Source organism: Hyperolius riggenbachi, chromosome 9 (genome assembly GCF_040937935.1).
Source record: "Hyperolius riggenbachi isolate aHypRig1 chromosome 9, aHypRig1.pri, whole genome shotgun sequence".
Taxonomy (NCBI): Eukaryota; Metazoa; Chordata; class Amphibia; order Anura; family Hyperoliidae; genus Hyperolius; species Hyperolius riggenbachi.
In genome coordinates this window covers 293,310,568-293,338,364 of record NC_090654.1, presented here as the reverse complement: position 1 = coordinate 293,338,364, position 27,797 = coordinate 293,310,568, and the positions used below count along the sequence as shown (strand labels likewise).

The following is a 27,797-nucleotide window of genomic DNA, read 5'->3' as shown; positions in this document are numbered from 1 at the left end:
TTCACATTCAATTCAGATGCAAATCATATGCAAATCTGCTACTACTTATCATGCAAACAGGAAACTCAGGAGGATGGACTGGGAGCAGCTAACCTGATAGTTATATACTTGCAGAGTTAAGAAAAAGTGGGGGGAAGGCTGCACATCCCTAAACACATGTTGCAATTGAATGGTTAATCGAACAGGCATACACCGCCTCTGCCAGACTGAAAAATGCATGCCCTGCATCCAAGACAAGTGCTAACATTTATTACACTAGGAGGAACTTTAGCTTCCAATATGGTTTGCATGCAAAGTATATTATACTAGACACTTGCACCACAGTGAGGCAAACCTCCGGGCAAGTGACCTAACCTAAATTTAAAACCTTGGGAGCAGCTAAGCAAAAAAAAAAAATGTGTAACTTACATTTGGTTGAACAGCGAGGAGAACGCCAGCGCATACCACTAAGGCTGCATCTGAGATGACCACCAGCTCAGTGTGAAGCACCTAAATAGATTTTCTGCACACTTCACATTCAATTCAGATGCAAATCACATGCAAATCTGCTACTACTTATTATGCAAACAGGAAACTCAGGAGGAGGGGCTGGAGGGAGCAGCTAACCTGACAGTTACATACTTACAGAGTTAAGAAAAACTGGGGGGGGAAAGGCTGCGCATCCCTAGACACATGCTGCAATTGAATGGTTAATCGCACAGGCATACACCGCCTCTGCCAGACTGAAAAATGCATGCCCTGCATCCAAGACAAGTGCTAACATTTATTACACTAGGAGGAACTTTAGCTTCCAATATGGTTTGCATGCAAAGTATATTATACTAGACACTTGCACCACAGTGAGGCAAACCTCCGGGCAAGTGACCTAACCTAAATTTAAAACCTTGGGAGCAGCTAAGCAAAAAAAAAATGTGTAACTTACATTTGGTTGAACAGCGAGGAGAACGCCAGCGCATACCACTAAGGCTGCATCTGAGATGACCACCAGCTCAGTGTGAAGCACCTAAATAGATTTTCTGCACACTTCACATTCAATTCAGATGCAAATCACATGCAAATCTGCTACTACTTATTATGCAAACAGGAAACTCAGGAGGAGGGGCTGGGAGCAGCTAACCTGACAGTTACATACTTACAGAGTTAAGAAAAACTGGGGGGGGAAAGGCTGCGCATCCCTAGACACATGCTGCAATTGAATGGTTAATCGCACAGGCATACACCGCCTCTGCCAGACTGAAAAATGCATGCCCTGCATCCAAGACAAGTGCTAACATTTATTACACTAGGAGGAACTTTAGCTTCCAATATGGTTTGCATGCAAAGTATATTATACTAGACACTTGCACCACAGTGAGGCAAACCTCCGGGCAAGTGACCTAACCTAAATTTAAAACCTTGGGAGCAGCTAAGCAAAAAAAAAATGTGTAACTTACATTTGGTTGAACAGCGAGGAGAACGCCAGCGCATACCACTAAGGCTGCATCTGAGATGACCACCAGCTCAGTGTGAAGCACCTAAATAGATTTTCTGCACACTTCACATTCAATTCAGATGCAAATCACATGCAAATCTGCTACTACTTATTATGCAAACAGGAAACTCAGGAGGAGGGGCTGGGAGCAGCTAACCTGACAGTTACATACTTACAGAGTTAAGAAAAACTGGGGGGGAAAGGCTGCGCATCCCTAGACACATGCTGCAATTGAATGGTTAATCGCACAGGCATACACCGCCTCTGCCAGACTTAAAAATGCATGCCCTGCATCCAAGACAAGTGCTAACATTTATTACACTAGGAGGAACTTTAGCTTCCAATATGGTTTGCATGCAAAGTATATTATACTAGACACTTGCACCACAGTGAGGCAAACCTCCGGGCAAGTGACCTAACCTAAATTTAAAACCTTGGGAGCAGCTAAGCAAAAAAAAAAATGTGTAACTTACATTTGGTTGAACAGCGAGGAGAACGCCAGCGCATACCACTAAGGCTGCATCTGAGATGACCACCAGCTCAGCGTGAAGCACCTAAATAGATTTTCTGCACACTTCACATTCAATTCAGATGCAAATCACATGCAAATCTGCTACTACTTATTATGCAAACAGGAAACTCAGGAGGAGGGGCTGGGAGCAGCTAACCTGACAGTTACATACTTACAGAGTTAAGAAAAACTGGGGGGGAAAGGCTGCGCATCCCTAGACACATGCTGCAATTGAATGGTTAATCGCACAGGCATACACCGCCTCTGCCAGACTGAAAAATGCATGCCCTGCATCCAAGACAAGTGCTAACATTTATTAAACTAGGAGGTACTTTAGCTTCCAATATGGTTTGCATGCCATTACTATATTGCCAAATATGTTCCGAGGTAGAGATGATCGGAAATGCTAATTTCTGGTTCCACGGAAGTTACCACTACTGAAAATGCTGATAACCAATTCCATGGAAAGGTTTAGTAGTTTTTTGTCCTTTTTGTTAATAAAGTTATGTAATGTAAGTTGTTTTGCGGAATCCATTATATTTTGCGGTACACTACCAAATTCTCTGATTGGCCAAATCCTTGGCCACAGAGTCGGAGGCATTGGACCAATCACAGGCTGCAGAAATGTTTCCGTATTCTGAGGTAAACCTCTGATTGGTCTAATGTGTGTCTTGTGGTTGGTGTAAAATTTACCATTTTAGGCCAATCACAAGACTGGAAGTTCGGAAACACTGAGAAGTATCAGACCAATCAGAGAATGCCGTAGTTTACCGGGGAAGTCGGAACACCACCAAAATTTTAGACCCATCACAAGACTTAGATATTACTGAGTTTTACTGAGTCTTGTAATTGGTCTCAAATTTCCACGGCGTTCTGATTTCTATGGAACAATTCTGCAGCCTGGAATTGGTCCAATGCTTCTGAGCTCTGTGATTGGGCTAAAATGTCTGAGTTGCAATACTGTGGTATTTACGCAGATATACTACAGAGAGCATTTTCTCATTTCGATTACCGCTGTGGTAAGCCCTTTTCCAATCGGAAACTCAGCAATCAGTGTTCTGTGGAAATTCTCTGACCGTCCCTATTCAGAGGGTCCCTGCGTGGCACCGGTGGGGCGAGGGCGACACGTGAAGCCCACTGACTATCCATAGCCTTCCCTCTACCTTGCCCGCTGCCTCAGGTTCATTTTAAACATTCTTTTCCTGACCTGAAGCAGTGCTGGGGTCACGGCCGGATTACTAACCAGGCAACAGAAGCAGTCGCTTGGGGTCCCATTTAGCCTTAATCCGGCTCTGGCGGGAGTGACGTCTCATTCATGTAAAGCTGAATACAGCAAGGTATCTGGCACCGACCGCATACATGTGCTTGCTGGTTGCTTGAGATCAGAAAAAGCGCAAACATCCCCCCCCCCCCAAATACTCAAGAGACATCTTCCACCCCGGAGCAGGAATAAAGGGCGCTTGCGGCAAGTGTACAAATTGGGCACCACCATACGACTCAAACCAGTTTGACTCAATACAAATTGCTACTTCTAAACGTTGATTATCGTTTTTTTTTTTTTCGATCACCAGTTTGTTTTCAAATCAAGTGTTTATGTTAAATATCGTCTCCTTCCCTCGTCTCCTGCCCTCCCCCTTTTCATGAAAGATATAGCGATTGTATGGCAATTTTGCTTGCTATTGTTAAAAATCTGTAGTAATTTGTCCACTCCAGCCATACATAGATTGTTAAATATCGTTTTATGACCTCTTTTTGTGAAGAATGATCACCGCAGTATATTTTTAATGTTGTCTAGTAACAATAAAATCCTTCTGTATCGTCTCCTGCCCTCCCCCTTTGCATGACAATGTATTTTAATTTTTATCATTTTATGTTTTATGCTGTCCACTCTGGCCATAGATTAGATTATTAAATATCCAAACGAGTTAATTGAAGGGTGCTGCTATATTAATTTGGAGCTGCCTATTCCTCAAGGTCTGGGGTATCCCCTTCCCCCTACCAATACTTGGAGCAAAAAAAGTTAATACAGAGGATGGCGCTACGAACAGGCAGAGCCAAGACTCAAACACTGGTTGCCTGTGTCAAAGGCAGAGCCCTTAACCACTACACTATCCAGCCACCACTGGCTGGACTATTCCGGGATGTATAGTTATTATGCACACAATCCAATATATATATGAAAGGATAATGTCAGTTTTTCTAGGTATATAAATTTGTTTATTAAAAGTACAATTTCACATAAATATTAAGGTCTGATAAAAATGCATTTTTATCAGACCTTAATATAACTAGATTATTAAATATCGTTTTATGTCAAAAAACAATATTTGACGACTACGTTACTGTGCGCCCTTATTTCCACGTGCCTTTATTAAATGTACGTCTTGCATCCTTCCTCTTGCTCCTAGCGGACTCCTAGCGGACTCCTAGACTCCGGCTGGAAGGCGCTAGGAGCAAGAGGAAGGCTGCAAGATGTCGCTGGAGGCTTGGTGAGTATTGTATAGGCTGCAAACACCCACAACATTCCCCCAAATGAAAGTCCTTGTTATCCATCAGACATGCCGGTTAGTTGAGACTTCCGTTTGCCTGAGTTCTGAATAACGGGGACTTTGCTGTATTATCCAATAGCTTATATTTTCAGAAGGTACAATTTAATGATAATAATTATTATTATTTTTTATTGTATTTATAAAGCACCAACATATTACGCAGCGCTGATACATATTAACGCAGCGCTGATATCCTCCATACATAATACTGTTTGTCCGATGCTCTCGTCACTTTTCCTTGTTGCGCTGTTATTGTTCAAAAAAGTTTTTCCCTTTTTGTTCGTTCCGGCAGCCTTCAATAAAGCATATTTAAAATGTGAAAAAAAGGGAGGAAAAAAACCAACAACCCACAAGTGAGGCATGCTTTCATTCCAGAGCTAAGAGCTGGGAGGCAGGCAGGGAGGGAGGGAAAGGCGAGGGGGATATTATAGGAGCAGGGAGGAGGAGGATGGGGAGGAGAGAATCTTTTCCATGCAGGGGTTTGTAGAACTGATCAGACTGCTGAAGGCAGCAGGCAGGGACACACTGCCAGGGATCTGGGACTGTCACACTGGAGGAGTCGCTAAACTTTTTACTTGTGGAGGAAATTTCCTGGTTTTCCGCCTCTTTTGTTGGGATTTTCGGGAAAGGATCGGATCTACGCCGGGATAGGCAGCTGTCCGCGAGCGCTAAAGTAAGTCAGCATCCCTGGAATGGCTTTCCTGAGTGTCTGAGTGTTTGTAGGGCTGGGAGAGTCCTTGTCACCGGCTGCTTGTCATCGACTTCCAGGGATATCCGTAAGTTTCCAAGCTTTTATTGTCCAAGGGGGGAAAATATTCATTCTGGAAATGGACTGAAACAATGTATCTATGTGTGTATTTGTTCTATTATCTGGCAATTATTTGCACAGATCGGTCACGATGGATCCTGAGCCCAGGAGCTGACGATCCGATGGCTCAGCTACAATCCCACATACCCGCCGTGTCTCTATGTGTATTCTGAATGGGGTGAGGGACAGGAAGCAGTTGGGGGAAACCCGTAGACACGCAGGAAGCCTGTACAACTAGATCATATCCCTACTGGGAGCTGATCCCAGGACAGCAGCTTGGCACAAGAGCTGACCACTCAATATTAATGGTGATTTATCGACCAGCAGCGCCTCCGGACGCCGGTGGATATCGGTAGCTCGGTAAATGAGCCTCAGGATTGTTTTTCTATGTTGGGTTCTCCCTGTGATGAAGGAATGAGAATTCCCCAACTAGTCCAGGCGGGAGTCTATCTGCTTATCACGCTCATATCTGCACCTCTTACAGGCATACACTGATAGATATCTACGCAAAGCTTCTGAATTCATGTCTATGGAATGTTCATTACCTCCTATACAGGCAAGTGGGGAGGCTGGAGGTGCATTATTGCCTAAAGCAGATCGAGGACGCAATTTAATAGAGTTAGTGAGTATTAGTCCCGAGTCCGACCACCATGATAAACCTACAGAAACTTCCACACTGACCCTAACCTTATCCTATCTCTATACCCAACCTTTATACTTACCTCAACACTGACACCCCAACCCTGACACTAAGTCATACTGACCCTAACCTTATCCTATCTCTGTAGCCAACCTTTATACTTCCCTCAACACTCACACCCCAACCCTGACACTAAGTCATACTGACTCTAACCCTTACACTAGCTCTTACCTGAACCACTATACCCAACCCTTACACTTACCTGCACACTTACCCTGACACTAACAACCCCAACCTTTATACTTACCTCAACACTGAAACTAACAATCATACTGACCCTAACCTTTACACAAGCTCTTACCTTAACCACTATACTCAACCCGCACACTTACCCTAACCTAACCCTAATGCTAACAATCCTAAACTTTATACTTACCAGTACCCTGACACTAACAATCATACTGACCTCAACCCTTGTATAGGCTCTTAATTTAACCCCTATATCCAACCCTTACACTTACCCTAACACTGACCTCAACCCTAACACTAACCATCATACTGATCCTAACCCTTACACAAGTTCTTACCTTAACCACTATACCCAACCTTTAGACTTACCTGAAACTAACAACCATACTGGCCGTAAACCTTATATAGGCTCTTAACCCATTTATCCAACCCTTACACTTACCTTGACCTTAACCCTTACACTAGCTATCATACTGACACTAACCCTTACAACAGCTCTACCCTAACCCCTATACCCAACCCTTACACTTACCTTCACACTCACCCTGACACTAACAATCATACCGACCTTAACCCTTATATACGCTCTTACCTTAACCCCTGTACCCAACCGTTACACTTACCCTGACCTTAACTCTTACACTAGCCATCATACTTACTCTTACACAAGCTATTACCTTAATCCCTATACCCAACACTTACACTTATCTGTATACTTACACCCTAACCCTTACACTAACAATCATACTGACCCTAACCCTTATATACTCTTATCTTAACCCCTGTACCCAACCCTTACCCTTACCAGGACCCTAACCTTAACCCTTAGACTAATCACCATACTCACCCTAACCCTTACATAAGTTCTTACCTTAACCTCTATATTCAACCTTTATATTTACCTGTTCACTAACCCTAACCTTAACTCTAGCACTAATAATAATACTGACCCTAACCCTTACACAGGGTCTTACCTTAACCTCTATATTCAACCTTTATACTTACCTGTTTACTGACCAATACCCTAACCCTGACCTTAACTCTAGCACTAATAATAATACTGACCCTAACCCTTACACCGGGTCTTACCTTGACCCTTGTATCCAACCCTTACCCTTACCTTAACCCTAACCATGTAATGCTGTGGTGGGTGCTGACCCGGAAGCTTTACATTCAAACGTCCAACAGGTCCGCACACACACATTGCTTTCCAAGCAGTCATTTTTATTCCATGACAAATGCCCGTACAACCATCCAGTCACTTTTTAATGTAACCCTAACCCTGTGCTCTTAACCCTAACACTAACCATCATACTGACCCTCGTCCATACACAGACCTTCATATTTATGCTAACACTTACAGGAAAACTCTCACTGTAACCCCTATACCAGCCCTTGAGCATTGCCCCACCCTGACAGTTACCCCGACCTTTGTCCTGACTTTGACCTGTTCACCACACAGACCCCAGATCTTACACAAAACTCTTATACTGACCCTCATACTGATCCCAGCCCTTACAGTATACTTACCCTATCCTTACATTGATTGTAACCCTTCTTCTAACTCTGACCCTGACCTGACCCCTTTTACTGAATCCTTTACATTAACCCTTCCACTTACTCTCTCACTGACTCGTATCAGTTAACATAACCCTCACACCCCCCATCTCGTAAACTAACCGTTGCATGGACCCCAACCCTCACACTGCCCCTGATTCTAACACTGTCTCTAACCCTTTCAGTAATGGTCACTATACCCTAAAAGCTTAAACCCAATACCAACCCTCTCACTGGCACTCACAGTGGCCCTAACACTAACTAACACTAACCCTCACTTGCGCGCCCCAATTTTTACTCAGATAACAACCTTTGCACTCACACTCAAAAAATAATTCCTATGGTAAGCTGAGGCCCTTAAGGGGCCCATACACTAGTCGATTTCAGCCATCGATCAATAGAACCGATCAATCGGAAATCGATTTGATTGATCGAATTGCGGCCGATTTTGATCGTTTTGGGGCCGATTTGATCTATCTGACAGGATGGAAAATCTTGGTCGATCATCTGCTATCAGCTGATCGATGGTCCATAAAGTTGCATTGGATCTAATGGTCCAATAATGCATTCAGATTGATTTCCAATAGATTTTATTCTAAAATCAATAGGAAAACAGTTCCTAGTGTGTGGCGCACATCAGATAGATTCCTGACAGATTGGACTTGACAGGCATCTGACAGAAATCTATCTGATGGTCCAATCTGCTGCAAATCTGTCAGTGTATGGCCACCTTTAGAATGTCAGGTGAAATTATTGAATAGGTGTCATTCAGAGATAAGCTGGATGAGTCTCGGCGATGGATCGGTGAGAGGACTGACTACAGGGGGAAAGTTACCCGATTGTTGTCCTGCTGAAAAACATGGTAAATCTGCACCACCGATCACCAGAACAGCACATGGAATATATATATATAATACACAGCCGCTGTGGTGATCCAGAACTGACTGAATTCTATGTTATGTGACATCCAGTGATCAGCGCAGCAATCAGTCTATGTGATCCGCAGCCCATGTGTGACAGGAGGAAGACAAAAATGCACTGATCACCCTTAACCCTCTGCACACCGCTGTACTGTACACTTCATCATTAACCCTCTGCACACCGCTGTACTGTACACTTCATCATTAACCCTCTGCACACCGCTGTACTGTACACTTCATCATTAACCCTCTGCACGCCGCTGTGCTGTACACTTCATCATTAACCTTCTGCACACCGCTGTACTGTACACTTCATCATTAACCCTCTGCACACCGCTGTACTGTACACTTCATCATTAACCTTCTGCACACCGCTGTACTGTACACTTCATCATTAACCCTCTGCACACCGCTGTACTGTACACTTCATCATTAACCCTCTGCACACCGCTGTACTGTACACTTCATCATTAACCTTCTGCACACCGCTGTACTGTACACTTTATCATTAACCCTCTGCACACCGCTGTACTGTACACTTCATCATTAACCCTCTGCACACCGCTGTACTGTACACTTCATCCTTAACCCTCTGCACACTGCTGTGCTGTACACTTCATCCTTAACCCTCTGCACACCGCTGTACTGTACACTTCATCATTAACCCTCTGCACACCGCTGTACTGTACACTTCATCATTAACCCTCTGCACACCGCTGTACTGTACACTTCATCATTAACCCTCTGCACACCGCTGTGCTGTACACTTCATCATTAACCTTCTGCACACCGCTGTACTGTACACTTCATCATTAACCCTCTGCACACCGCTGTACTGTACACTTCATCATTAACCCTCTGCACACCGCTGTACTGTACACTTCATCATTAACCCTCTGCACACCGCTGTACTGTACACTTCATCATTAACCCTCTGCACACCGCTGTGCTGTACACTTCATCATTAACCCTCTGCACACCGCTGTACTGTACACTTCATCCTTAACCCTCTGCACACCGCTGTGCTGTACACTTCATCATTAACCCTCTGCACACCGCTGTACTGTACACTTCATCCTTAACCCTCTGCACACCGCTGTGCTGTACACTTCATCATTAACCCTCTGCACACCGCTGTACTGTACACTTCATCATTAACCCTCTGCACACCGCTGTGCTGTACACTTCATTAACCCTCTGCACACCGCTGTGCTGTACACTTCATCATTAACCCTCTGCATACCGCTGTGCTGTACACTTCATCATTAACCCTCTGCACACCGCTGTACTGTACACTTCATCATTAACCCCCTGCACACCACTGTATTGTACACAGCATCATTCACCCTCTGCACACCACTGTGCTGTACACTTCATCATTAACCCTCTGCACACCACTGTGCTGCACACTTCATCATTAACCCTCTGCACACCGCTGTGCTGTACACTTCATCATCAACCCTCTGCATACCGCTGTGCTGTACACTTCATCATTAACCATCTGCACACCGCTGTACTGTACACTTCATCATTAACCCCCTGCACACCACTGTATTGTACACAGCATCATTAACCCTCTGCACACCACTGTGCTGTACACTTCATCATTAACCCTCTGCACACCACTGTGCTGCACACTTCATCATTAACCCTCTGCACACCGCTGTGCTGTACACTTCATCATTAACCCTCTGCACACCGCTGTGCTGCACACTTCATCATTAACCCTCTGCACACCGCTGTACTGCACACTTCATCATTAACCCTCTGCACACCGCTGTGCTGTACACTTCATCATTAACCCTCTGCACACCGCTGTGCTGTACACTTCATCATTAACTCTCTGCGCACCGCTGTACTGTACGCTTCATCATTAACCCTCTGCACACCGCTGTATTGTACACAGCATTATTAACCCTCTGCACACCACTGTGCTGTACACTTCATCATTAACCCTCTGCACACCGCTGTGCTGCACACTTCATCATTAACCCTCTGCACACCGCTGTGCTGTACACTTCATCATTAACTCTCTGCACACCGCTGTGCTGTACACTTCATCATTAACCCTCTGCACACCGCTGTACTGTACACTTCATCATTAACCCTCTGCACACCGCTGTGCTGTACACTTCATCATTAACCCTCTGCACACCGCTGTACTGTACACTTCAATATACACTGTTACTCAGGGCACAGGTGCTTTAATAGCGTATATATAGCATTGCTGCAGTTTGAAAATGATGCGTGTTTCCAGCTTGTGTGCAATGATAAGAGCAGGGATAATGGCCAAAAAAGCAGCAATAATAAACCAATCAGCTGTCAGTTTATGGAGTACTTGGACAGGGAAGTGTGCAGCAAATATCTGTTGTTTGGGGGTGATGCTTTTGGGCAGCAGTTTATACTCTTCCCACCGGACTTCTGCAATACAGGTTTCCTTTACAGCCGAGGATGTAGTGGAGTCTTGGAGGGAGGTGTTCAAAACTCATAACTCCCAACTGTCCAACTTTCGGAGGGACAGTCCCTCTTGGTTCCCCAGTCCCTCTGCCTTCCCCATTTGTCCCTCTTTCAGGACTGATGTACAGTTCTATGTAAATATATGTATTTCTCTACTGAAAAATGTGTTCACCTGACTCTGAACTTTATTCCCATCCTTTAAATTGACATATTTCTTATTTTCATATGTTATAGGAAAATTACCCAGGATAGAAAGGACCAGTGTGGTTTGAATTATAAAACAACATATATTTCTTATGAAATGTTTATGGTATGGTATGCGTGACTAAAGGTGCGTACACACATGCGACTACAGTCGTTTGAAACGATCGTTCCCCGATCCTTTCAAACGACGATCGTTTGAAAAAAAGCAGCCAACGACCATGAAGTCTAACGACGGACGAGCTAAATCGTTCAAAACGAACGATCTAGCTTGGCTGATTTTTCCCAATGACGATCGTTTGCAAAAGTTGTACATCGTTGGAAACGGTCGTTCGTACTAGGCTTGACATGCGCATTTCACTATTTCTCCATGGAACTTTTCATTTTTATGCGCAAGCGCGATAGTTGCTTTTACGTGATGTAAAGTTCGTTCTAACGATCAGATCGTTACACACCTTTTAAAACTAACTTTACTTAGGTCGTTCTTTCATCAATTAAAAGTTTGTTCGTCATTGACAACGAACGATCGTTGTCGTATGTGTGTACGTAGCTTAAAGAGAATCTGTATTGTTAAAATCGCACAAAAGTAAACATACCAGTGCGTTGGGGGACATCTCCTATTACCCTCTGTCACAATTTCGCCGCTCCCCGCCGCATTAAAAGTAGTCAAAAACAGTTTTAAAAGGTTTGTTTATAAACAAACAAAATGGCCACCAAAACAGGAAGTAGGTTGATGTACAGTATGTCCACACATAGAAAATACATCCATACACAAGCAGGCTGTATACAGCCTTCCTTTTGAATCTCAAGAGATCATTTGTGTGTTTACCTTCTGTCCCCAGCTTCTCTCATGCACTGAACATTACAGGCTTCCTGCAGACAGCTCTGCCTGTGCCTGTGTTTGTAATTCCTCAGTATGTGTCAGCCAGCTACTTTCACAGCCTAACAGAGGATGATTTTTATCCAGCTCTCTTCTATCACTGATAAGATAGCAGAGAAGCTGCTGGCTTATGTAAATAAAACACACACTGGAGTGTGCATAGAGGAACAGACCAGCACGGAAGAGTTGGCAGCCTTCCAGACACAGGCCGACAAGTCTGACAGGGGAAAGATACATTGATTTATTACAGAGACCGTGATAGTACAAAGTGCTGCAGTGAGCCAGAACAGATTAGAATAGGTTTAGGAACTTGTAGGATGGTAGAAAAAACGTTGTAATTTTTGTAACAGAGTCACTTTAAGGGTGTGATGGGGGTGTGGCAGAAGCGTGATTGGGAGCCTAGCAGGGGCGTGGCTTAAAGTATAACTCTTTCTCATCTCAAAAAGTTGAGCGGTATGATGTAGTGGAGTCTGAGGAGGAGGTGTTCTGCCTTAAAACTTGCAGATATTTTTACAGTCTGCAGTAAAGAGATGCTGGGTAACCGGGGAAGCAATGTGATTTGGGAAGTTTAGCTGCACTCTAAATGTCTTGTGATATAATTAGTGAAATAACATACAGCCTGTGGAGTGAGTGGAATGGATGCCGGCAGCGGCAGTTCTGTTTATATCCCGGCCTGGGAGACGACCGCTTTACACTTCCTACATTCCTGCAGCAATCTGACATAGTGGAGCACTCCTAATGTTTCCCGCGATAATCGGAATACCACAGAAATTTTAGGCCAATCACGAGATTTAGGAATACGTGGTAACGTCAGAGTCTTGTGATTGGTCTAAAATTACCGCGGTAATCCAATTTTAGCAGAAACATTCTGCATTCTCCGATTGGTCCAAGACTTCCGAGTTACGGTATGTGATGGGGCTAAAAGTTGCAGCAAACTGGAGTTCGGATCAGAAATGCAGATTTCCAAATCAGAAATTCGGAAATTTCAATTCCCCGGAATTTAATGAGCCTGCCTACCTCGAACCAAAGGTGCCGCAGAACTGAGTGATCTCCAAAAAGAAAGGAATTGTTGGACATTGTGAACGAGGTGGAAGCCAAAGGGAAATTGTCCGTGTCCCACAGATTCCATTGTCCGGGTCGGTCAGGCCCAGCAGCACAATGTTGAGTGTTAAGGAACGGTTTGTGGAACGACAGCCGCATTGCACAGCTGGAGACGTGGCAGAAAACCTGAAAGTCGCAGCACAGCTGTCCGAAATCTGCATCAACTCAACCAGCATGGAGGAGCTGCGAGATCCTCTGCTCACCACAGCCAGCATTCTAAAAAGGAGACAGAGGGCCACAAAGATGGAGAAGCGTGATGGGAAGCTAGGGCAGCGGTAATTTTCTTGGTTGAGTCCACATTCACCCAGTTTTCCTCCAGTGGATGTTCATCATGGGTGAGGCGACAACCCAGACAAGAACTCCACCTGAATTGCTTACAACCCACAGTCAAGCATTGGGGAGGGATTGTTTCTGATGGTCTAGGAGTCATTTGGAGCACAGGGCCATCGGAGTTAGTGGAATGTGTGGGCATCACTAACTGCGCACAATACGTGGCCATCTGTGGAGCAGGCTGTGTTCCCAAAATGCTCCTCTGGGTTGCTTGTGACACACCCCCCCCCCCCATGCTATTTCTGTTTGGCTTGCACCTTGTTCATGTTCACCGGCAATCCCTTCTCTTTGAAATCCACTCAATTCTGTGACACCTTTGGTTTAAGGCATCCGTCATCCTCTTGCAAATCTGTTGATTTCTTATCAGAGGTAACAGGCAGACTGAGCAGTGAAGGATGAAACAGAGAGCAGAGTAGGTGTTTACTGTCATGTTCCCATTGATCTATATGGTAAAATACATGAGGGTGCTCTGTCTCTGGTTCTCTTTAAAATTATTAACGTCTCTACTGAGAAGCTCCATAATTACTGAGTCCTATTGGAGAACAGTGCATTGCAACTGTTATTGTATTGTTGTATTATCCATGGTGTATCCATGGCCTGTAGGTTAATATGGTCGCGTTTTTGTGAACAATGTAAAAGGCGGTGGTTTGAAACCTTTGAAGACTTGTCTGTGAAGGAAGCCTGCTATTTCTGACACTGTTATGAGGTTCTTCTCCTCTCCCGGCGTTGTCCGGTCTCCGTTATGTAGAAATATTGCGCACGTTTCCATTTGCGTACACAGGATTGGCCGTCGGCAGTTCCAGCGGTTGTGGACGGGGTTCCCGCCGGGTAATTACGCTGCAGCTGACTCTGTACATTTTCCATCTGGGTAATTGCTGGATCGGTGTTGCTGCAATAGGCAGGATTTCCACTCAGAGGGGTGAGGGGCAGATCCCTTCATACAGGGCTGTTGCCAAGTCCCATTTGATGTTTTCCAGTTATAGACTGACATTTATTAAAGTGTCTCTGTGAAGCCAGATCACACAAGCTTACTGCGGAACAATAAGGTATGAAAGCCCTGAGTCCCAGCAGCCAATCAGAAGTCATCCCTTCAGAGCTCTGACTGCAGTAAAAACGCAATACTGACAACTGCTAATGGCTGACACCTCCCTCTGCAGGAAGTTAAAGTGCACCTGTGAGGACAAAGGCAGCCATACATATAGAGATGATGGACAGATTGGACCAAGACACAAATCTCTCTTAAATCGAATCTGAACAGAGAGAGATCTGTCAGCTGCCCATACACCGATTAATTTCCCGCAGAAATCGGACTTGTGACGCCGCATCTGCCGCCTCACCAGCCCGACGCTGACCCCTAATGTGTATTGTGTCCCCCGGTACCCAGTGCTTTATACATTACCTGTCCATGGCTGCCGCTGGCTCCAGGCTCCGCCCATACATGCAACCCACGTGGTTGATGGAGTAATGTGGGCACGTGGGTGACGTCATGCATGCGCCCACGTTATTCCAGCAATCACATGGGGCGTGTGTATGGACCAAGGACTGCTTTCGAAGCCAGCGGAGGACAATCGGTGGACACGGACATGTGATGTATAGTGCGCTGGGCACTGGGGGGGGCACATTAGGGGGGGACAGCGTTGGGTGTTTAATCGCGTTCATCGCTCATCCTGATATCGTATCGCTGTTACCGCCACACACCCTGATCGAGCAAATCGGCCCTACATCTGACCGATTCTTGCTACCAATTTTGGCCCGAAATTGGTCACATAGTCGGTCATGCATGCACTTGGCAGCACCGATTTTCCTGCTATTCTGATTATAGTGGCTGGAAGGTGTAATGGTTAAGGGCTCTGCCTCAGACACGGAAGAGACCAGGGTTCGAATCTCGGCTCTGCCTGTTCAGTAAACCAGCACCTATTCAGTAGGAGACCTTAGGCAAGTCTCCCTAACACTGCTACTGCCTATAGAGCGCGTCCTTGTGGCTGCAGCTCTGGCGCTTTGAGTCCGCCAGGAGAAAAGCACGATATAAATGTTATTTGTCTTGTCTTATAAGAATCAAATCAGATGGTCGATTGGCCGCCAAGTTGCCTGTTGTATGACAACCTTAAAAGATACTTACCTCAGTAAAGGGTAGACTTTGGGTAACCCAGAGGCTTCCCAATCCCCCTCAATGTTTCCTCACGCCTGCTGCACAGGCATGGACCGCAGTATCGATTGCACTGTACGGTCACGCTCCTACACAAACGGAAGCACAGCTACGAAGAAAATAAGGGCCAGGTCGTTGTTTTTTTTTTGTTGTTTTTTTTTTAGTGAAACCAATAAAGTTTTTTTTGTGGTGTGGGGAGAAACCAGCGTGTCTGGAGGAAACCCGCAAAGCTGTGACGGGGCTAAATCTGGTGCCATTCAATTTTTAGCCCTACAAGCATCTCACCCATACTAGCCCAAGTCAAGTTAAATGCTTTTTTTTTGTTGTTGTTTTTATTCCTGCTTACAGTTGTCCTATAACCAGTACACTATCCAGCCACTTTTACTCAACAATTTTGAAAAGTCCAACTCCTGATTGAGAAGAGCTGTGATGTTTCAGGATAGAGTGATTGTGTAGTACAAGTTTCCACAAAAGCCACTCTAATTGCATGAGGCCTGCTCTGTAATCTGATTGGCGGAGGTAATTGATCTGTCAGTGGGGAGATCACATGCCTGGCTCTCTGGGGGTCATTCTGGGGACAGCTGTCCCTTTCTAGGCAATGAGCTGTTCTGCTTTGCTGGTTTCTGATTATTTCACACATGTCAGAGCTGGTGGGAGCCTCAGACTGCAGGGATAGCCCCAAACTGACTCAACAACAAAGAGCTGTCACTGGCTGTGATTTATCCTGCCGGGCCCAGGGGCAGGCCTGGGCCTCTCTTCCAGCAGGTCCTTTCAGGATAGCAATGTCGGTCAGGGTAAGGAGGCCCCCGGTCGCTTCATCGTACATTCAATGAAACCGACCTCCAAGTTATAACATTTTTTTGCAGCTAATTTTCAGAAAAGATAATTTAACTTTGTTTTTTATTCTAACAGTTTGAACCTCTAAGTTTTCGCTTAATAAAATCACAGTTGGGAAGAGATGTCTTCACTTCCTGTCTGTGAGACCTCTGTGGAATTCAATGGGTTTATGATGTGCCCTGCTGGTCCTGAGGATAGAAAGTGAGGCAGGGGACACACTTGACTGTTTTCGTACCTGCTTTCTGCACAGAAAAATGCATTTAAACTGAGAACTCATGTTACTCAATGGGCTAGTTCACACTTGAATGCACGCGCAGATATTCTGCAAGATGATCCCGCAAGGCCCATTTCCACTATACTTAGGGCCTGAGCCCACTAACGCAGTTGTGTCCGCTTCTGTCCGCTTTTCTGCATCTTTAACATTGATGTGTAACTGAAAAGCGGACACAACTGCGTGAGTGGGCTCAGGCCCTTAGGCAAATCTGCATAGGAAAAACCGCCTGCGGATTTGCATGCGTATGCAGCAGTGGCGTAGCTAAGGAGCTGTGGGCCCTGATGCAAGTTTTACAATGGGGCCCCCCAAGCACTCTATACATAACAATTGATACGGCGCACCAAAACCTGCCAATGGCAACTACAGTGTCAGAGGTGCAAGAAGGGGATGGGGAATAGCTTGTTAATGATTAAAACTAATCAAAGTATCTATAGAAGTGATTACTATGAGCAAAGGAACAATAGTGAGCTAATAATGTCGATGAGGGAGGGTAATTTTGGGGCCCCTCTGGCCCAAGGGCCCCGATGCGATCGCAACCTCTGCAACCCCTATTGCTACGCCCCTGGTATGCAGGTGTTTTTTGTTCATGCAACTTTGCATGAACAAAAGTATTGGTAGTAGCTGATAGAGCGCTTGTACGTGTTGTAGTCTGTTAGTATTGGTAGTAGCTGACAGAACGCTTGTATGTGTTGTAGTCTGTTAGTATTGGTAGTAGCTGACAGAACGCTTGCGACGTGTTGTAGGCTGTTAGTATTGGTAGTAGCTGACAGAGCGCTTGCGACGTGTTGTAGGCTGTTAGTATTGGTAGTAGCTGACAGAGCGCTTGTATGTGTTGTAGGCTGTTAGTATTGGTAGCAGCTGACAGAGCGCTTGTATGTGTTGTAGGCTGTTAGTATTGGTAGTAGCTGACAGAACGCTTGTATGTGTTGTAGGCTGTTAGTATTGGTAGTAGCTGACAGAACGCTTGCGACGTGTTGTAGGCTGTTAGTATTGGTAGTAGCTGACAGAGCGCTTGCGACGTGTTGTAGGCTGTTAGTATTGGTAGTAGCTGACAGAGCGCTTGTATGTGTTGTAGGCTGTTAGTATTGGTAGTAGCTGACAGAGCGCTTGCGACGTGTTGTAGGCTGTTAGTATTGGTAGTAGCTGACAGAACGCTTGCGACGTGTTGTAGGCTGTTAGTATTGGTAGTAGCTGACAGAGCGCTTGTACGTGTTGTAGGCTGTTAGTATTGGTAGTAGCTGACAGAGCGCTTGTATGTGTTGTAGGCTGTTAGTATTGGTAGTAGCTGACAGAGCGCTTGTATGTGTTGTAGGCTGTTAGTATTGGTAGTAGCTGACAGAGCGCTTGTATGTGTTGTAGGCTGTTAGTATTGGTAGTAGCTGACAGAGCGCTTGCGACGTGTTGTAGGCTGTTAGTATTGGTAGTAGCTGACAGAGCGCTTGTATGTGTTGTAGGCTGTTAGTATTGGTAGCAGCTGACAGAACGCTTGTATGTGTTGTAGGCTGTTAGTATTGGTAGTAGCTGACAGAACCCTTGCGACGTGTTGTAGGCTGTTAGTATTGGTAGTAGCTGACAGAGCGCTTGCGACGTGTTGTAGGCTGTTAGTATTGGTAGCAGCTGACAGAACGCTTGTATGTGTTGTAGGCTGTTAGTATTGGTAGTAGCTGACAGAGCGCTTGCGACGTGTTGTAGGCTGTTAGTATTGGTAGTAGCTGACAGAGCGCTTGTATGTGTTGTAGGCTGTTAGTATTGGTAGTAGCTGACAGAGCGCTTGTATGTGTTGTAGTCTGTTAGTATTGGTAGCAGCTGACAGAGCGCTTGTGACGTGTTGTAGGCTGTTAGTATTGGTAGTAGCTGACAGAGCGCTTGCGACGTGTTGTAGGCTGTTAGTATTGGTAGTAGCTGACAGAGTGCTTGTGACGTGTTGTAGGCTGTTAGTATTGGTAGTAGCTGACAGAGCACTTGCGACGTGTTGTAGTCTGTTAGTATTGGTAGTAGCTGACAGAACGCTTGCGACGTGTTGTAGGCTGTTAGTATTGGTAGTAGCTGACAGAGCGCTTGTACGTGTTGTAGTCTGTTAGTATTGGTAGCAGCTGACAGAGCGCTTGTGACGTGTTGTAGGCTGTTAGTATTGGTAGTAGCTGACAGAGCGCTTGCGACGTGTTGTAGGCTGTTAGTATTGGTAGTAGCTGACAGAACGCTTGCGACGTGTTGTAGGCTGTTAGTATTGGTAGTAGCTGACAGAACGCTTGCGACGTGTTGTAGGCTGTTAGTATTGGTAGCAGCTGACAGAGCGCTTGTGACGTGTTGTAGGCTGTTAGTATTGGTAGTAGCTGACAGAGCGCTTGCGACGTGTTGTAGGCTGTTAGTATTGGTAGTAGCTGACAGAACGCTTGCGACGTGTTGTAGGCTGTTAGTATTGGTAGTAGCTGACAGAGCGCTTGTATGTGTTGTAGGCTGTTAGTATTGGTAGCAGCTGACAGAGCGCTTGTATGTGTTGTAGGCTGTTAGTATTGGTAGTAGCTGACAGAGCGCTTGCGACGTGTTGTAGGCTGTTAGTATTGGTAGTAGCTGACAGAACGCTTGCGACGTGTTGTAGGCTGTTAGTATTGGTAGTAGCTGACAGAGCGCTTGCGACGTGTTGTAGGCTGTTAGTATTGGTAGTAGCTGACAGAGCGCTTGTATGTGTTGTAGGCTGTTAGTATTGGTAGTAGCTGACAGAGCGCTTGCGACGTGTTGTAGGCTGTTAGTATTGGTAGTAGCTGACAGAACGCTTGCGACGTGTTGTAGGCTGTTAGTATTGGTAGTAGCTGACAGAACGCTTGCGACGTGTTGTAGGCTGTTAGTATTGGTAGTAGCTGACAGAACGCTTGTGACGTGTTGTAGGCTGTTAGTATTGGTAGTAGCTGACAGAGCGCTTGTATGTGTTGTAGGCTGTTAGTATTGGTAGCAGCTGACAGAGCGCTTGTATGTGTTGTAGGCTGTTAGTATTGGTAGTAGCTGACAGAACGCTTGCGACGTGTTGCAGGCTGTTAGTATTGGTAGTAGCTGACAGAGCGCTTGTATGTGTTGTAGGCTGTTAGTATTGGTAGCAGCTGACAGAGCGCTTGTATGTGTTGTAGGCTGTTAGTACTGGTAGTAGCTGACAGAGCGCTTGCGATGTGTTGCAGGCTGTTAGTATTGGTAGTAGCTGACAGAGCGCTTGTATGTGTTGTAGGCTGTTAGTATTAGTAGTAGCTGACAGAGCGCTTGCGACGTGTTGTAGGCTGTTAGTATTGGTAGTAGCTGACAGAGCGCTTGTATGTGTTATAGTCTGTTAGTATTAGTAGTAGCTGACAGAGCGCTTGTATGTGTTGCAGGCTGTTAGTATTGGTAGTAGCTGACAGAACGCTTGTATGTGTTGTAGGCTGTTAGTATTAGTAGTAGCTGACAGAGCGCTTGCGACGTGTTGTAGGCTGTTAGTATTGGTAGTGGCTGACAGAGCGCTTGTATGTGTTGTAGGCTGTTAGTATTGGTAGTAGCTGACAGAGCGCTTGTATGTGTTGTAGGCTGTTAGTATTGGTAGTAGCTGACAGAACGCTTGTATGTGTTGTAGGCTGTTAGTATTGGTAGTAGCTGACAGAACGCTTGTATGTGTTGTAGGCTGTTAGTATTGGTAGCAGCTGACAGAGCGCTTGTATGTGTTGTAGGCTGTTAGTATTGGTAGCAGCTGACAGAGCGCTTGTATGTGTTGTAGGCTGTTAGTACTGGTAGTAGCTGACAGAGCGCTTGCGATGTGTTGCAGGCTGTTAGTATTGGTAGTAGCTGACAGAGCGCTTGTATGTGTTGTAGGCTGTTAGTATTAGTAGTAGCTGACAGAGCGCTTGCGACGTGTTGTAGGCTGTTAGTATTGGGAGTAGCTGACAGAGCGCTTGTATGTGTTATAGTCTGTTAGTATTAGTAGTAGCTGACAGAGCGCTTGTATGTGTTGTAGGCTGTTAGTATTAGTAGTAGCTGACAGAGCGCTTGCGACGTGTTGTAGGCTGTTAGTATTGGTAGTAGCTGACAGAGCGCTTATATGTGTTGTAGGCTGTTAGTATTGGTAGTAGCTGACAGAGCGCTTGTATGTGTTGTAGTCTGTTAGTATTGGTAGTAGCTGACAGAGCGCTTGCGACGTGTTGTAGGCTGTTAGTATTGGTAGTAGCTGACAGAACGCTTGCGACATATTGTAGGCTGTTAGTATTGGTAGTAGCTGACAGAGCGCTTGTATGTGTTGTAGTCTGTTAGTATTGGTAGTAGCTGACAGAGCGCTTGTATGTGTTGTAGGCTGTTAGTATTGGTAGTAGCTGACAGAGCGCTTGTATGTGTTGTAGGCTGTTAGTAGTGGTAGTAGCTGACAGAGCGCTTGTATGTGTTGTAGTCTGTTAGTATTGGTAGCAGCTGACAGAGCGCTTGTATGTGTTGTAGGCTGTTAGTATTGGTAGTAGCTGACAGAACGCTTGTATGTGTTGTAGGCTGTTAGTATTGGTAGTAGCTGACAGAGCGCTTGTATGTGTTGTAGGCTGTTAGTATTGGTAGTAGCTGACAGAGCGCTTGTATGTGTTGTAGGCTGTTAGTATTGGTAGTAGCTGACAGAGCGCTTGTATGTGTTGTAGGCTGTTAGTATTGGTAGTAGCTGACAGAGCGCTTGTATGTGTTGTAGGCTGTTAGTATTGGTAGTAGCTGACAGAGCGCTTGTATGTGTTGTAGGCTGTTAGTATTGGGAGTAGCTGACAGAGCGCTTGTATGTGTTGTAGTCTGTTAGTATTGGTAGTAGCTGACAGAGCGCGTGTGATGTGTTGTAGGCTGTTAGTATTGGTAGTAGCTGACAGAGCGCTTGCGACATGTTGTAGTCTGTTAGTATTGGTAGTAGCTGACAGAGCGCTTGCGACGTGTTGTAGGCTGTTAGTATTGGTAGTAGCTGACAGAGCGCTTGTATGTGTTGTAGGCTGTTAGTATTGGTAGTAGCTGACAGAGCGCTTGTATGTGTTGTAGGCTGTTAGTATTGGTAGCAGCTGACAGAGCGCTTGCGACGTGTTGTAGGCTGTTAGTATTGGTAGTAGCTGACAGAGCACTTGTATGTGTTGTAGTCTGTTAGTAATGGTAGTAGCTGACAGAGCGCTTGCGACGTGTTGTAGGCTGTTAGTATTGGTAGTAGCTGATAGAGCACTTGCGACGTGTTGTAGGCTGTAAGTATTGGTAGTAGCTGACAGAACGCTTGTATGTGTTGTAGGCTGTTAGTATTGGTAGCAGCTGACAGAACGCTTGTATGTGTTGTAGGCTGTTAGTATTGGTAGCAGCTGACAGAACGCTTGCGACGTGTTGTAGGCTGTTAGTATTGGTAGTAGCTGACAGAGCGCTTGCGACGTGTTGTAGGCTGTTAGTATTGGTAGTAGCTGACAGAGCGCTTGTATGTGTTGTAGTCTGTTAGTAATGGTAGTAGCTGACAGAGCGCTTGCGACGTGTTGTAGGCTGTTAGTATTGGTAGTAGCTGATAGAGCACTTGCGACGTGTTGTAGGCTGTAAGTATTGGTAGTAGCTGACAGAGCGCTTGTATGTGTTGTAGTCTGTTAGTATTGGTAGTAGCTGACAGAGTGCTTGTATGTGTTGTAGTCTGTTAGTATTGGTAGCAGCTGACAGAACGCTTGCGACGTGTTGTAGTCTGTTAGTATTGGTAGTAGCTGACAGAGCGCTTGTATGTGTTGTAGTCTGTTAGTAATAATAGCAGCTGACAGAGCGCTTGTATGTGTTGTAGGCTGTTAGTATTGGTAGTAGCTGACAGAGCGCTTGTATGTGTTGTAGGCTGTTAGTATTGGTAGTAGCTGACAGAGTGCTTGTGACGTGTTGTAGGCTGTTAGTATTGGTAGTAGCTGACAGAGCGCTTGTATGTGTTGTAGGCTGTTAGTAATGGTAGCAGCTGACAGAGCACTTGTATGTGTTGTAGGCTGTTAGTATTGGTAGTAGCTGACAGAGCGCTTGCGATGTGTTGTAGGCTGTTAGTATTGGTAGTAGCTGATAGAGCACTTGCGATGTGTTGTAGGCTGTAAGTATTGGTAGTAGCTGACAGAGCGCTTGCGACGTGTTGTAGGCTGTTAGTATTGGTAGTAGCTGATAGAGCGCTTGTATGTGTTGTAGGCTGTTAGTATTGGTAGTAGCTGACAGAGCGCTTGTATGTGTTGTAGGCTGTTAGTATTGGTAGTAGCTGACAGACCGCTTGCGACGTGTTGTAGGCTGTAAGTATTGGTAGTAGCTGACAGAGCGCTTGTATGTGTTTTAGTCTGTTAGTATTGGTAGCAGCTGACAGAACGCTTGCGACGTGTTGTAGTCTGTTAGTATTGGTAGTAGCTGACAGAGCGCTTGTATGTGTTGTAGTCTGTTAGTAATGGTAGTAGCTGACAGAGCGCTTGCGACGTGTTGTAGGCTGTTAGTATTGGTAGTAGCTGATAGAGCACTTGCGACGTGTTGTAGGCTGTAAGTATTGGTAGTACCTGACAGAGCGCTTGTATGTGTTGTAGTCTGTTAGTATTGGTAGTAGCTGACAGAGTGCTTGTATGTGTTGTAGTCTGTTAGTATTGGTAGCAGCTGACAGAACGCTTGCGACGTGTTGTAGTCTGTTAGTATTGGTAGTAGCTGACAGAGCGCTTGTATGTGTTGTAGTCTGTTAGTAATGGTAGTAGCTAACAGAGCGCTTGCGATGTGTTGTAGGCTGTTAGTATTGGTAGTAGCTGACAGAGCGCTTGTATGTGTTGTAGTCTGTTAGTATTGGTAGCAGCTGACAGAGCGCTTGTGACGTGTTGTAGGCTGTTAGTATTGGTAGTAGCTGACAGAGCGCTTGCGACGTGTTGTAGGCTGTTAGTATTGGTAGTAGCTGACAGAGTGCTTGCGACGTGTTGTAGTCTGTTAGTATTGGTAGTAGCTGACAGAACGCTTGCGACGTGTTGTAGGCTGTTAGTATTGGTAGTAGCTGACAGAGCGCTTGTATGTGTTGTAGTCTGTTAGTATTGGTAGCAGCTGACAGAGCGCTTGTGACGTGTTGTAGGCTGTTAGTATTGGTAGTAGCTGACAGAGCGCTTGTGACGTGTTGTAGTCTGTTAGTATTGGTAGTAGCTGACAGAGCGCTTGCGACGTTTTGTAGTCTGTTAGTATTGGTAGTAGCTGAGAGAACGCTTGTATGTGTTGTAGGCTGTTAGTATTGGTAGCAGCTGACAGAACGCTTGTATGTGTTGTAGGCTGTTAGTATTGGTAGTAGCTGACAGAGAGCTTGTATGTGTTGTAGGCTGTTAGTACTGGTAGTAGCTGACAGAGCGCTTGCGACGTGTTGTAGCCTGTTAGTATTGGTAGTAGCTGACAGAGCGCTTGTATGTGTTGTAGTCTGTTAGTATTGGTAGTAGCTGACAGAGCGCTTGTGACGTGTTGTAGGCTGTTAGTATTGGTAGTAGCTGACAGAGCGCTTGTATGTGTTGTAGGCTGTTAGTATTGGTAGTAGCTGACAGAGCGCTTGTATGTGTTGTAGGCTGTTAGTATTGGTAGTAGCTGACAGAGCGCTTGTATGTGTTGTAGGCTGTTAGTATTGGGAGTAGCTGACAGAGCGCTTGTATGTGTTGTAGGCTGTTAGTATTGGTAGTAGCTGACAGAGCGCTTGTATGTGTTGTAGGCTGTTAGTATTGGGAGTAGCTGACAGAACGCTTGTATGTGTTGTAGGCTGTTAGTATTGGTAGTAGCTGACAGAGCGCTTGTATGTGTTGTAGGCTGTTAGTATTGGTAGTAGCTGACAGAGCGCTTGCGACGTGTTGTAGGCTGTTAGTATTGGTAGTAGCTGACAGAACGCTTGCGACATATTGTAGGCTGTTAGTATTGGTAGTAGCTGACAGAGCGCTTGTATGTGTTGTAGGCTGTTAGTATTGGTAGTAGCTGACAGAGCGCTTGTATGTGTTGTAGGCTGTTAGTATTGGTAGTAGCTGACAGAGCGCTTGTGACGTGTTGTAGTCTGTTAGTATTGGTAGTAGCTGACAGAGCGCTTGCGACGTTTTGTAGTCTGTTAGTATTGGTAGTAGCTGAGAGAACGCTTGTATGTGTTGTAGGCTGTTAGTATTGGTAGCAGCTGACAGAACGCTTGTATGTGTTGTAGGCTGTTAGTATTGGTAGTAGCTGACAGAGAGCTTGTATGTGTTGTAGGCTGTTAGTACTGGTAGTAGCTGACAGAGCGCTTGTATGTGTTGTAGGCTGTTAGTATTGGTAGTAGCTGACAGAGCGCTTGCGACGTGTTGTAGCCTGTTAGTATTGGTAGTAGCTGACAGAGCGCTTGTATGTGTTGTAGTCTGTTAGTATTGGTAGTAGCTGACAGAGCGCTTGTGACGTGTTGTAGGCTGTTAGTATTGGTAGTAGCTGACAGAGCGCTTGTATGTGTTGTAGGCTGTTAGTATTGGTAGTAGCTGACAGAGCGCTTGTATGTGTTGTAGGCTGTTAGTATTGGTAGTAGCTGACAGAGCGCTTGTATGTGTTGTAGGCTGTTAGTATTGGGAGTAGCTGACAGAGCGCTTGTATGTGTTGTAGGCTGTTAGTATTGGGAGTAGCTGACAGAGCGCTTGCGACGTGTTGTAGGCTGTTAGTATTGCTAGTAGCTGACAGAGCGCTTATATGTGTTGTAGTCTGTTAGTATTGGTAGTAGCTGACAGAACGCTTGTATGTGTTGTAGTCTGTTAGTATTGGTAGTAGCTGACAGAACGCTTGCGACGTGTTGTAGGCTGTTAGTATTGGTAGTAGCTGACAGAGCGCTTGTATGTGTTGTAGGCTGTTAGTATTGGTAGTAGCTGACAGAGCGCTTGTATGTGTTGTAGGCTGTTAGTATTGGTAGTAGCTGACAGAGCCCTTGTATGTGTTGTAGTCTGTTAGTATTGGTAGTAGCTGACAGAGCGCTTGCGACGTGTTGTAGGCTGTTAGTATTGGTAGTAGCTGACAGAACGCTTGCGACGTGTTGTAGGCTGTTAGTATTGGTAGTAGCTGACAGAACGCTTGCGACATATTGTAGGCTGTTAGTATTGGTAGTAGCTGATAGAGCACTTGTATGTGTTGTAGGCTGTTAGTATTGGTAGTAGCTGACAGAGCGCTTGTATGTGTTGTAGGCTGTTAGTATTGGTAGTAGCTGACAGAGCGCTTGTATGTGTTGTAGGCTGTTAGTATTGGTAGTAGCTGACAGAGCGCTTGTATGTGTTGTAGGCTGTTAGTATTGGTAGTAGCTGACAGAGCGCTTGTATGTGTTGTAGTCTGTTAGTATTGGTAGTAGCTGACAGAGCACTTGTATGTGTTGTAGTCTGTTAGTATTGGTAGTAGCTGACAGAGCGCTTGTATGTGTTGTAGGCTGTTAGTATTGGTAGTAGCTGACAGAGCGCTTGTATGTGTTGTAGGCTGTTAGTATTGGTAGTAGCTGACAGAACGCTTGCGACGTGTTGTAGGCTGTTAGTATTGGTAGTAGCTGACAGAGCGCTTGCGACGTGTTGTAGGCTGTTAGTATTGGTAGTAGCTGACAGAGCGCTTGTATGTGTTGTAGGCTGTTAGTATTGGTAGCAGCTGACAGTGCGCTTGTATGTGTTGTAGTCTGTTAGTATTGGTAGTAGCTGACAGAGCGCTTGTGACGTGTTGTACGCTGTTAGTATTGGTAGTAGCTGACAGAGCGCTTGTATGTGTTGTAGGCTGTTAGTATTGGTAGTAGCTGACAGAGCGCTTGCGACGTGTTGTAGGCTGTTAGTATTGGTAGTAGCTGACAGAGCGCTTGTGACGTGTTGTACGCTGTTAGTATTGGTAGTAGCTGACAGAGCGCTTGTATGTGTTGTAGGCTGTTAGTATTGGTAGTAGCTGACAGAGCGCTTGCGACGTGTTGTAGGCTGTTAGTATTGGTAGTAGCTGACAGAACGCTTGCGACATATTGTAGGCTGTTAGTATTGGTAGTAGCTGACAGAGCGCTTGTATGTGCTGTAGGCTGTTAGTATTGGTAGTAGCTGACAGAGCGCTTGTATGTGTTGTAGGCTGTTAGTATTGGTAGTAGCTGACAGAGCGCTTGTGACGTGTTGTAGTCTGTTAGTATTGGTAGTAGCTGACAGAGCGCTTGCGACGTTTTGTAGTCTGTTAGTATTGGTAGTAGCTGAGAGAACGCTTGTATGTGTTGTAGGCTGTTAGTATTGGTAGCAGCTGACAGAACGCTTGTATGTGTTGTAGGCTGTTAGTATTGGTAGTAGCTGACAGAGAGCTTGTATGTGTTGTAGGCTGTTAGTACTGGTAGTAGCTGACAGAGCGCTTGCGACGTGTTGTAGCCTGTTAGTATTGGTAGTAGCTGACAGAGCGCTTGTATGTGTTGTAGTCTGTTAGTATTGGTAGTAGCTGACAGAGCGCTTGTGACGTGTTGTAGGCTGTTAGTATTGGTAGTAGCTGACAGAGCGCTTGTATGTGTTGTAGGCTGTTAGTATTGGTAGTAGCTGACAGAGCGCTTGTATGTGTTGTAGGCTGTTAGTATTGGTAGTAGCTGACAGAGCGCTTGTATGTGTTGTAGGCTGTTAGTATTGGGAGTAGCTGACAGAGCGCTTGTATGTGTTGTAGGCTGTTAGTATTGGTAGTAGCTGACAGAGCGCTTGTATGTGTTGTAGGCTGTTAGTATTGGTAGTAGCTGACAGAACGCTTGTATGTGTTGTAGGCTGTTAGTATTGGTAGTAGCTGACAGAGCGCTTGTATGTGTTGTAGGCTGTTAGTATTGGTAGTAGCTGACAGAGCGCTTGCGACGTGTTGTAGGCTGTTAGTATTGGTAGTAGCTGACAGAACGCTTGCGACATATTGTAGGCTGTTAGTATTGGTAGTAGC

The 27,797-nt window shown here is 45.4% G+C and overlaps 1 protein-coding gene across 3 annotated transcripts in view; it reads left to right on the top strand.

Annotated features, from left to right (window-relative positions):
* The window catches only part of FRMD6 (FERM domain containing 6), a 331,867-nt gene that overhangs the window by 205,671 nt on the left and 98,399 nt on the right, over nt 1-27,797 (top strand). The window contains exon 1 of one of the 3 annotated variants that reach the window (XM_068254763.1): nt 5,041-5,204. The exons of 1 other annotated variant lie outside the window; for it this stretch is intronic. The gene's annotated coding sequence lies outside the window, so the exon portion shown is untranslated. Of the gene's footprint in view, nt 1-5,040; nt 5,205-5,228; nt 5,308-27,797 lie in introns of those variants that run through there. One more of the 3 variants, XM_068254764.1, reaches the window with a different exon arrangement.